Source organism: Vulpes vulpes, chromosome 10 (genome assembly GCF_048418805.1).
Source record: "Vulpes vulpes isolate BD-2025 chromosome 10, VulVul3, whole genome shotgun sequence".
NCBI lineage: Eukaryota > Metazoa > Chordata > Mammalia > Carnivora > Canidae > Vulpes > Vulpes vulpes.
Window position 1 is genome coordinate 9,997,705 of NC_132789.1, and position 12,070 is coordinate 10,009,774.

At 40.6% G+C, this 12,070-nt stretch overlaps 1 protein-coding gene across 9 annotated transcripts in view; it reads right to left on the reverse strand.

Moving 5' to 3' along the window:
• Positions 1–12,070, reverse strand: part of HECTD4 (HECT domain E3 ubiquitin protein ligase 4) — a 185,988-nt gene that overhangs the window by 110,295 nt on the left and 63,623 nt on the right. The gene's annotated exons all lie outside the window — the stretch shown is intronic.

Sequence of the window (12,070 nt, forward strand, 5' to 3'; positions counted from 1 at the left end):
GTAACTTCTGGTCTCAGAACCCAGCAGTGGTTTCCCAACACACTTAAAATAAAACCCAAACTACCATTAAGGCCCAAACGGCCCATCATCCACAGACCTCCCAGCCTCACCTGCCTCTGCTCACCCTTACTACACTTTCGCTTACAGCCCCACTGGCCTTCTGTCACACCTTCAAAATGCCAAGCTTCCCCCTAACTCTAGGCCTGGTGATTTGCTGTTCCCTCTTCTTGGATTAACAAACTGTTCCAGTTTGCCCAGGCCTGTCCTGGTTTTAGCAGTGAGAGTTCCATGACCTGAGAAATCTCAGCCCCAGGCAAATTGGGATGGTCAGTTACCCTATCCGTCAGGATGGATGGCTGCTTATCATCCAGGTCTCAGCTCCAATGTCCTTCCTTAGAAAGACCGGATCTGTCAGGTGAACTAAAGTAGACCCTCACCTCTGCCCCACTCACTATCACACCATCCTGTTTTATTTTCTCACCTCTTCTATTTATCACTAGCTGAAATGGTTTTGTTCTTGTTTGGTACAAACTCCCCACCCTAATATAAGCTCCTTTAAAACAAAGCCCTGTTACCCTGCTATTCAGACAAAGAAAGTCCTATAGGTACTGGATTAATACCAATGAGTGAAGGACATCTCAGACATCCAGATCATAATCTAAAGGAAATAATAAACCTGTGGGGAAATAGAAGGGACACAGAGTGTCCATTACTATACTAACCATATGTTTAAGAAGGGACACAAAGAGGACAAAATAGCAGTAAAAAGGTCTCTGAATCTATCGAAAGAAGAACAATTTATGGAGAGAGTATGTATATGTGGGGGCAGGAGGAGCTCAGAACAAAACAGAAGATGTAAAGAAAGGTGCTCTGAAAAGGTGAAAAAGTTATAGAAGGTTCAGTGATTCTACAGTCTTAAAGGCCAGAATCTAAGTGCCTTCTAACTTCAAAAGCCTAAGACTCCAAAGGGCTATTACACTGGGAACCTCAGGGAATGATGCATCCTGGAGTCATGCCCTGGTTTAGTTCCCTTGCACACCGACTCTGGGCTTGGCCATCAGAAAGCATGATGCAGGCAAGGCTTGAGGAGCGCTTATGCTCTGAAAAAGCTGGAAAATGAGAGGCTGTCTTGACTCTTACAGCCTCAATCAAGCTGTAATGAAGGTGCAGGTGTGATCTCAGCCTCCCCATATAGAGAAGAACCACCACTCAAATGAGCCATGTCAACCTCTTAGTCATTATTGCTCAGAGTCACTTAGTTTTGAGGTCATTTGTTGAGAAGATAACTGAAATACCCCCAAAGTCAGAGATTATTTCATATTAATAGTCAGGTAAGGTATTCTCTATATTCCCTTTATGTTGTACTCCAAATTATATTTCTATAGTCTACCTTCTATAATGATTACTTATCTGTTCCAACCTGAGTTAATAAGAAATCCTTTTTTAAAAAAGATTTATTTGAAAGAGAGCACAATCGGTGGGGGCGGGGGGAGGAGAAGCAGACTCCCCACTGAGCTGGGAGACTGACATGGGGCTTGATCCCAGGACTCTGGGATCATGGCCTGAGCCAAAGGCAGACGTTTAACCAACTAAGCCACCAGATGCCCCAGTAAGAAATCATTTTGAAGTCCTGGGATTGAGCCCTACACTGGGCTCCCTGCTTAGCGGGGAAGCCTGCTTCTCCCTCTCCCTCTGTGCTCACCCTGCTTGTGTACACGTACACTCTCTCTGTCAAGTGAATAAATAAAATCTTTAAAAAAAATCATTTTGAGAGACCAGCACAGTTAGATCCTGCTCTGATTATCTATTCATTTTAGCCAGACTTTAATCCTTTAGTTTTCCCTCAATCTTAAGTACCAACACGTCCATTTTGTAGGTCAAACTCAGCTGATTTTTTCATTAAAAATGACAGAAGCTGGTGGTATTTGAAGTCCAAAAAATAGGTTTTTAATATTTAATTTCTCGGGCACCTGCGTGGTTCAGTTGGGTCAAGCACCTGACTCGACTTCAGCTCAAGTCATACAGGGTCATCAAATTGAGCTCTGTGTGGTGGGGATGGGAGTGGACTCTGCTTGAGATTCATTTTATCCTTCTGCCCCTACCCCCAGCCTGCACTCATACTTTCTCAAAAAAAATTATATATACACACACACATATTTCTCTCCTGGTTATAAAACATATGGACTCTTCTATAGCTGTCTAGTCTCTTTAAAAACTTTAAATCCTGCTTTATTCTTGACCCAAAAGCTAATGTGAACTATTAAAACCAGTTCCTGCTCAATACTCTCTAAGAGTTCCCCATGTCCCATGGAATAAAATCCAAATACCTTGCAAGGCCCTACATGAAATGGCCTGGCTTGCCTATCTGACCTTACCAATCACCACCCTCTCACTACTTATTTGCATGAGGCACAGAATGTGTATAACATGGGACTCTTGACCTCAGGGTTGTGAGTTCAATGCCCATACTGGGCGTAGAGTTACTAAAAAAAATTTTAAAGGAGGGGAGTGGTGCCTGGCAGGCTCAGTTGGTAGAGCATGTGACTTTTGATCTCAGGGTCATGAGTTCGAGCCCCACAATGGCATACAGCTTACTTTTAAAAAAACATAACAAATTACCACTTGCGTAAGAACAGAAAAGGAAAAAATATACATGTGTATTTGTACGTGTTAATATTAGGAAGAATACAGGAGAAAGTATTAACATTATTTGCCTTTTGGGAGAGAAAATGAATTAGGAGGCAGGTAGGTCAGAGACTTTCATAGCATTTGAATCTTATAACTATGTTAATAGGCTATTTTTAAAAATAAAATATTCAAAACAATGTAACCATCACTAAATTTGTAGAGAAATTTATAGTACTTGCAAGTATCTGGGTGAAATAATAATTCATAGTAAACCTAATTCTTCTCAATAATTATCATTAGCCACATCTAAGTAGCAAATATTTATACTATTTAGAAACCAAAATTTTTCATGAATCAGAAAAATAAAGAATTTTAGTATCAGCCCTTTAAAAAAGGAAATCCTGCCATTTGTGACTACATGGATGAGCCTTCAGAGTATTATACTAAGTGAATAAATCAGACTGAGAAAGACAAATATTGTATGATCTCACACTGGAAGATAAAAACAAAAAAGAAACTCATAGAAACAAAAAAATTGTAGTTGCCAGGGGCTTTGGGTGGGAGAGATGGGAAATGTTGGTCAAAGAGTAGAAACTTTCAATTAGAAAATGAATTAAGTTCTGGGGATCTAACATATAGCATGGTGACTACAGTTAATCACACTATATACTTAGAAGTTAGTTACTAAGAGCCTATCTTAAATGTTACCATACACGCAGACACAAATGTGGTAAACATATGAGGTGATGGATGCTAACTGGATTATGGTAATCATTTCACAATATACATATATGTCAAATCATCACCTTAAAATTATTTTATTTGACAGCAATACTTCAATAAAGCTGGGGGGTGAAGGAGAGTTTCAGGGCTGGAACACTTTAAATCATCTACTGGAAATCCCTCATTTTATAAGCTTTTTTTGTCTGGTTTGGCCAAGGCAGTTCATCAGAGGGCTATGGCTAAGACCTGTCATTTGTCAATTTTGAAGAAAGTGTCTTTATTATCCATTCAATAATTTAAAATTTCAAAAACAGGGACACCTGGGTGGCTCAGGGACATGATCCCAGAGTCCCGGGATTGAGTCCCACATCAGGCTCCCTGCATGGAGCCTGCTTCTCCCTCTGCCTATGTCTCTGCCTCTCTCTCTCTCTCTCTGTATCTCTCATGAATAAATAAAATCTTAAAAAATAAATAAAATAAAATTTCAAAAACAAAGTTAAAAATACTTCAGCCTCTCCACAGTCTATCTCTCTCTCCTTTCTCTTCTTTTTTTTTTTTTATGACAAACCTCTGGAGAGAACTAGCTGTTCTTCTCATGTTACCCTCTTCACCATACTCAACCAATTCCACCTGCCTTCACTTCTTCAAACCCCCACAACTGCTCTTGCTAAGGCTACCACCCATTGCCTCCATATTCTCCATTCAACAACTTCTTTCAGCTTCAATCTTGACTTCTTTACAGAATTCAATGCTATTAACCAAGTTCTCCTTTTTATAAAAATTTACTTGAGGGGTGCCTGGCTGGCTCAGTCAGTGAAGCATGAAACTCTTGATCTTAGCATAAAGATCACTAAAAATTTACTTAAAAATTTTAAGCCCATTTTTAAGCTTTTAAAACAAAAAGATGATAGAAAGCAAGTCTTGCTAGGGGCAACTAATTTTTTTTTTTTTAAGATTTTATCTGAGAGAGGGAGTACGAGAAGGGGGAAGGGCACAGAGAGAGAGAGACAGGAAGACTCCCTGCTGAGTGTCCAGCCCAACATGGGGCTCAATCCCAGGACCCCCAGAACCATGACCTGAGCCAAAGTCGGATGTTTAATGGACTAAGCCACCCAGGCGCCCCAAGGCAACCAATTTCTGATATTCCATTCATCCAACAAATATTTTGTAAACACCTACTGTGTGCCAAGCATTGTTCCAAGTGTGGGGGACATAGCAGGTAACGAAAGAGACGAAAATCCCTGCCCTCCCAGAGCATTCTAGGCCAAGGAAAGTCAACAGATAAGCAAATAAATGGATAGTAATGAGTTATAAAGAAAAATAAAGCAGGGTAAAATGGATAAGAAGGGATAGGATTTTATTTCATAGAAAATGTTTTATTTATTTAGAGAAGGAACACGTGTGTGAGTGGGGAAGGGAGGGGGTAGAGGGAGAGAGAATCTCAAGCAGACCTAGAGCTCAGCATGCAGAGCCCCACACAGGGTTTGATCCCATGACCCTGAGACCATGACCTGAGCTAAAATCAAGAGTTGGATGTTTAACCGACTGAGCCACCCAGGCACCCCACATATAAAATGTTTTCTATAGAATAATAAGAAAGATCTTTCTAATAAGGTGCTTATTTGAACAGAGATCTAAAAAAAGTGAGAATAAGCCACATGGTTATCTGTGAGAGGACAGCCCAGCATGATAGTGTCGAGGTGGGAGCACACTTGGTGTGTTAGCAGGTGAGCAAGGAGGCCAGCTGTGGCTAGAGTGGCATGACAGAGCTATAGTTGCAGACAGTGACAGGTGAAGAGGGGGCCCCTTGAAGGTTCAGCAGACAGTACTTGCTGACTTAGACACGGAATTTGGGAGGGAAAAAAGGACTCAAGAGTGACACTAAAAGTCTTGGGCACCTGGGTGGCTCAGTCAGTTAAGATCTGACTTCAGCTCAGGTCATGATCCTAGAGGTCCTGGGACTGAGTCCCATGGTGGGCTCTGCACTCAGCAGAGAGTCTGCTTGTCTCTCTCCTTCTCCCTCTCTCTCCATCCCTCCCCCTGCTCATACTCTCTCTCAAATAAATAAAATCTTTTTAAAAGGGGATCCCTGGGCAGCCTGGGTGGCTCAGTGGTTTGGCACTGCCTTCAGCCCAGGGCCTGATCCTGAGGTCCAGGGATCGAGGCCCACATTGGGCTCCCCACAGGTAGCCTGCCTCTCCCTTTGCCTGTGTCTCTGCCTCTCTTTCTCTCTGTGTGTCTCATGAATAAATACATAAAATCTTTAAAAAAAAGAAGGGGGGGCAGGGGGATGCCTGGGTGGCTCAGCAGTTTAGCACCTGCCTTCAGCCCAGGGCATGATCCTGGAGTCCTGGGATCGAGTCCCACATTGGGCTCTCTGCAAGGAGTCTGCTTCTCCCTCTGCCTGTGTCTCTGCCTCTCTCTGTGTGTCTCTGGTGAATAAATAAAATAAAATAATCTTTTTTAAAAAAGAGTAGCACTAAAGGTCTCTGGCCAGCACTGGAAGGACACAGATGCCATCATTTAAAATTGGAAAGCTTCCAGAAGAGCAGTTCTGGGGTAAAATCAGGAGTATGGCGGAGGGGCATATTTATCTGGCAGTGATGATCAGACTTCCAACTGAAAAAGTCTCATATCCTGTGCACATACAAATAAACACCCACATCGATATGCAGCCAGAGCCCTAGGGACAGATTCTGGCTGAGCAGCAGATGTGAGCACCATCAGTACATTGAGGTGTTTAAAGCTACATAACAGTAGGAGCCCAGCCATGAGGTAAGAGCAGACAGCAAGAGAAGGCCTCCTGGAAATAGGTCCGGAAACACATACTTGTTGAGAGGTAGGGAAGATGGGGCTGGGCAGGAACAACCAGTGGCAGGAGAAGCCCTGTGAGAGGTCCCACAAGCCAATTGAAACAGTTTCAGGAATGGGGGAGTGATAAGCCACATGAAAATACTGCTAAAAGGTCAAGTAAAAAGACAACAAGGTCGACCTTAAACTCAGTAACGTGTAAGACCCTGGCAAATGGAAGAGCTAGCTGTTCTGGTGGAATGGGGTGCGGATACAAGACCCATGGGAGCAGGCTCAAGAGCGAACAGAAAGAAAGAACATAGAAACTGTAAGAATAAACCCGTTCAAAAGTAGTGCTATAAAGGGAAGCCAAAGATAGGAGAGTGGAGGTGGGTACGGGTCAAGGGAGGTTTTTGATTTTGTTTTACCTACAAGACAGGATATCCTCCAATGTATTTGTATGCTGTGGTGAATGATCGTTGAGAGGAAAGCTGTTAATGCAGGAGAACAATTGCAGAAGGAATCCCCTGACGCTCACCCCCGCCCCACCCCACCCCCGGCTTAACTTTTATTACACAGCAGGTAGTGAATACAGTGTTGTGAACCTAGCTTTTTGTACTAAACAATGTAACTTGGAAATTAGTCTACTTGGTCTATGCAGATCTGCCTCATACTTTTTAAAAGCTATTCAATGTTCCATTCCACAGAGGTACCATAGGCAGTTGGCCAGAGATCTGTGTTTAGTTTCCCAAGTCAGCATCTTAGAAGCTGCTAAACTAGTGGTTGGTGATGCTTAATTTATTTGGTGAAAAATTTCAAACATACAAAAATAGAGAATAGTCTAACGAACCTCCTTCCAGATTCAACTATAATCTAGATATTGCCATACCAGTTTTACCTATCGCTTTTTTTTTCTTAAGCGTTTTAAAGTATACCTCAGACAAGTAATTCCACTTCTGAATATTTCACTACACATCTCTAAAGATGTGAACAATTTATAGAACCACAATGCCATTCACATACTTTAAAAACAAATTAAAAATAATCTCTTGGTTTCATTTAATATTCATTTCAATTTCAAATTCCAAATTGTCTCTATAATGCTTTATAATGGTTTGATTCAGACTCCAAAAATGATTCAAAGGTTGTTCATTTAATCTAGAGCAGGTTCCTTCACCAACATTTCATTTTATGCCACTGACAGAGGCTATTTTAGTTGTTCTATTTCCTCCGTGGCAGGGATGGGCTTTTGATTGTAGAACTATATGGCTAAAAATATCTTTGTGGTCTTCACACTTGATTGGACCCTTTGGATGACTTAACTTCTGGGCTGGAAATCAGTTTCCCTCAGAATTTTGAGAGCATGACTCTGTGCATCCAATAATGCTAGTGAATAGGAGGGTGCTTTCCTTATTTCTCATTTGTACATGATTTTATCTCTAGAGCTTCAGAACCTTCTCTTTACCCCTGATCCTGTGAAATTTCAAGATGATACGCCACAGTGTGGGGCATTTTTCACTCACTAGGTCAGATACTTGCTAATCTAAGACACCAGGGTCCTTTAGTTTGATGTTTTTCTTGTATTCCTTCTTTGATCACACTGTCCTTTTTGTTTCTGTTCTCTTTGGGGAACTCCTATTACTATGACTTTAGATGGATTGCTCCTTTACATTTTTTATCTCTTCTCTCATAATTACTGTTCTTTATTCTATTCTGTTCTATTTTCTGGGAGATTTCTTATCTTTAACTCTTTTATTTTTTTTTTTTTAATGTTGACAACCATAGTTTTAATTTCCAGGAGCTCTTGTTCATTTTCTGATCTTTTCTCATGACCTCCTGTGCTACTGTATGAATGCAAGATCTCATATCTCACATAGAGTTTACAAAGTTATATTCTACTCCTATTGGCTATATTTTTAATTTTCATACTGGAGGCTTTCCTCATTGGTTTTAGAAATCCTTAGTTGTCCGCTTTAAAAAGTTTTTTTGGGGGGAATGCCTGGGTGGCTCAGCGGTTGAGCATCTGCCTTTGGCTCAGGGCATGATCCCAGAGTACTGGGATCAAGTCCTGCATTGGGCTTCCTGCATGGAGCCTGCTTCTCCCTCTATGCCTCTGCCCCCCCCCCCCCTCTCTCATGAATAAATTTTTAAAATCTTAAAAAAAAAAAAAAAAAGTGGGGCAGCCCGGGTGGCTCAGTGGTTTAGCACTGCCTTCAGCCCTGGGCATGATCCTGGAGACCTGGGGTCGAGTCCCATACGTTGGGCTCCCTGCATGGAGCCTGCTTCTCCCTCTGCCTGTGTCTCTGCCTCTCTCTCTCTATCTCTGTGTCTCTCATGAATAAATAAATAAAATCTTTAAAAATAAATAAATATAAATAAATAAAGTTTTTAAAAAATACAGTATTTTTTAAATGTGCACCAAAATAGTAACAAGCTTCCCCATGCACCCATCATCTGGCTTCAATAATTAAAAAAAAAAAAAAGTTGGCAAAATACTGATAATCTATTTTCCCCTCCACATATACCTCTCCAAGGCTTGGGGTTTTGTTACGTTGGGGTTTTTTGTTTTGTTTTGTTTCTGGGTGTTTTGGGGTGTGTGTGTGTGTGTGTGTGTGTGTGTGTATCTCCTGTTTTTTAAACACTCAGCACTAACGAGGAATGCTGTGCACACGGTTAAGCCTTGCTTACTGGAAGACATCACTTGTGGGTGACAGCAGACCTTTTCCTTAAATGAACCCCAATGTCTGTACCCGGAGATCTTTTTTCCAGTCATTCAGTTTCTTCAGAAAATAAAATACAGTCTTTTGCCTGGGCAGCCAGTATCTGAGCACAGATGTGTACACCGGCAAAGGGGAAGACAGTTCTTTTTATTAACTTTCAGCCTATGCCCCTCTTGCCATGCATCCACACCACACCTCATGCTTCGAATTCCCAGGACTCTCCAAGGTTGGTAGGGGTGGCTCATCTCTCTTCCTCTTGGATTTCCCCTAAATATATATGCACTTCAAGTCTAGGCTTGCCTCACACTGAAAGACAGGAAGGGACACTATCTCCATCTTCTGAAGATGAGGAACAAGAGATGCAGCCTAGAGCTGAGGAACAAGAAATACAGGTTTCACTGCAAGTTACAAAGATAACCAAAAGAGGAATTAAAATGAATAAATATATTATGAGGAAGAAAAGAGGAAGGATTAGACCAAATCCTCATCTATCTCAGAGAAGAAAAAATATGTATATGGAGTTCACAAATAAAAAAAACAGTAATAAGCTTTTTACTTAGCGAAATGAAGACAACCAATAGAAGAATGAAAACCGGAAACCATTAAAGTGAGTACATATGAGAACAACCTGTGGCCAGCATGAGGGGTTCTCACTTTCCATGATGAACCTAGATGTGCAGAACACCTGGATGGCTCAGCAGTTGAGCATCTGCCTTTGACTCAGGGCATTATCCCAATCCCGGGATAGGGTCCCGCATCAGGCTCCCTCCTTAGAACCTGCTTCTCCCTCTGCCTGTGTCTCTACCTCTCTCTGTGTGTCTCTCATGAATAAATAAATAAAATAAAATCTTTAAAAAAAAAAAAAACCTAGATGTGCTACCTAAAGCTCTAGTCCATGTTTGTGGATTTCTTTGATAGTTTTTTCTTTTAACTTAAAAGCATGTAAGAGAAAGGGGAAATTCTTCAATGTTTTCCCACTATACTTAGGATAAAGACCTGAATCATTTAGCCAGCTGGTAAATTTGTTAAAAACAACAAGGGGCACCTGGGTGGCTCAGTGGTTGAGCATCTGCCTTTGGCTCAGGTAGTGATCCCAGGGTCCAGGGATCGAGGCCCCCACATCAGGCTCCCCACAGGTAGCCTGCTTCTCCCTCTGCCTATGTCTCTGCCTCTCTCTGTGTGTCTCTCATGAATAAATAACGTCTTTAAAAAACAACAAACTTTTCTGACAATTAGGAATACATGTTCAAATAGTACAATCTCTAGCAGACCAAAGACTCATTGTAGCTGGAACATTTTGTTAAAGAAGATGATTAAACTGTGAAAACTAGATAGAAAAAGAAGAGAATGTACCTTACAATACTAGACACCTGACTGATGGCTGGCTGGCTGATAAACTACCCAGCACAAATTTAAACCCTACTAAAATGTATTCAAAAATTACTTCAGTGTTTATTTTTTTCCCAGGAATGCGAATTTCTTCCCAGAAGGAGGCTGTAAATTACATCACTAAAAAAGGTTTTGTCACATATTGGCTTGGGGCAATTTCTTCTTTTATAGGCCTCTACAAATACTATCTAGACCAGCACTGTCCAACAGAACTTGATCTTCAACAATGGAAATGGTCTAGATCTCTGATGTTCAATACAAATCCAATCATATCTGTGCATAATTATACCTGACCATGGAAAAAATAAGTACCTCAAATGCATGCATTTGCATTTGATTGTGATTCCAACTGCACAAATCTTTGCGCCATCTATGTATATATGTACTTTTTACATGGATTGACATGCACAGACACCATTTTCATTCAGTATGAACCTTGAGGCTGCTGCCATTCTCCCTCTTAACCAAACCAATGCCTGTGTAAACAGCCTGGAGGTAATCCTTGAAAAATAGTTTCATAAGTCTTTCAAAAGTTGTTTTGCATAAATGTTAAAATTTCAAATGCTGCAGGGTAATTTAATGTATAAAATATTAGAAGTATGTATTGCATACTTAATAGATCATAATGTATAAATTCTATTCAGTGCATGCTTTAGGTTTTAAGCATGAGATTGTATACGTTTACTGTAAGTCCTTGCATCTGTGGTGCTACGTGAGTGTGAGAAGTTGTCAAGGACTGAAAATATTTTGTTGCCTAAAAAAAAAAAAAAGCCTGTTTGTAGGTATTTTCAATATGCTTATTTTAAGTGTCTCTCACTACCTATTACACACCATTGTTTTGTGAGTTTGTTTTTTTTGTGTGTGTGTGTGTGTGTGTTGTACAGTAATTAAATCTCCACGCAGAAAAATAAATGTCCTGAATTCTCATATTGGTATTCTTTATTGGTTAATGTATATCAGGCATGTAACTTATTCAGAAGTGTAGAAGATGTTTCTAAATGTAAATGTGGTTTTTTTTTTTTAAGGATTATACTAAGGTTTCTTTAATTAGATGCTGATTGTTTAGGCATAACTGTAACTTAAGAATGAATGTTAAATAAAATATACAGGTTTATTTTCTTCCTTATAGAAAAAAAAAAACAACAAATCCAGTCATATGTGGCTACTGAGCCCCTAAAGCATGGCTAATGTGAATGAGCAACTAAAGTTTTAATTTTATTTAATTCTAATTTAAATTTAAATAGCCGTATGTGGCTATGGGCTACACTGCAGTAGACAAGTGCAATTCTAGACTACCATGGTTGCTCCTCTCTTACACCAAGCTCTCCCCTCTGCATTCCAGCCACCCAGGCCCATTGTCATTTCCTAAAATACACATGCTTGCTCCTGCCACAGAGCCTTTGCATTTATGGTCTCTTCCTCCTAGAATATTCGATTCTCCCCCACTCCCCAACTTCTTCATCTGGTTAACTACTACTTTTCCTTCACTACTTAAAATTATCCACTTATTTGCTCACTTGTTTATGGTTAATTTTTTATCACTCGACCACTACCAGCCCAACCCACCCACTAGGCAGAACACAAGCTCCATTAGAGCAAGGATCCTGCTCACCTTGCCCATCACTGTAGTCCTACCACCTAAAGGCAACACGGCCTGACTCACAGTAGGCATTCAGCTAGTATCCACTGAATGAATGCGTTCACACGATTTTAATCGTCTTCACTATCAGAGACTCCCAATGTGTACAATAGCCCCAATCTTGCCACTGCATTTTACCTCCATGTTTCCAACAAGCCCCACAAGCATTTCTACTTAAAAA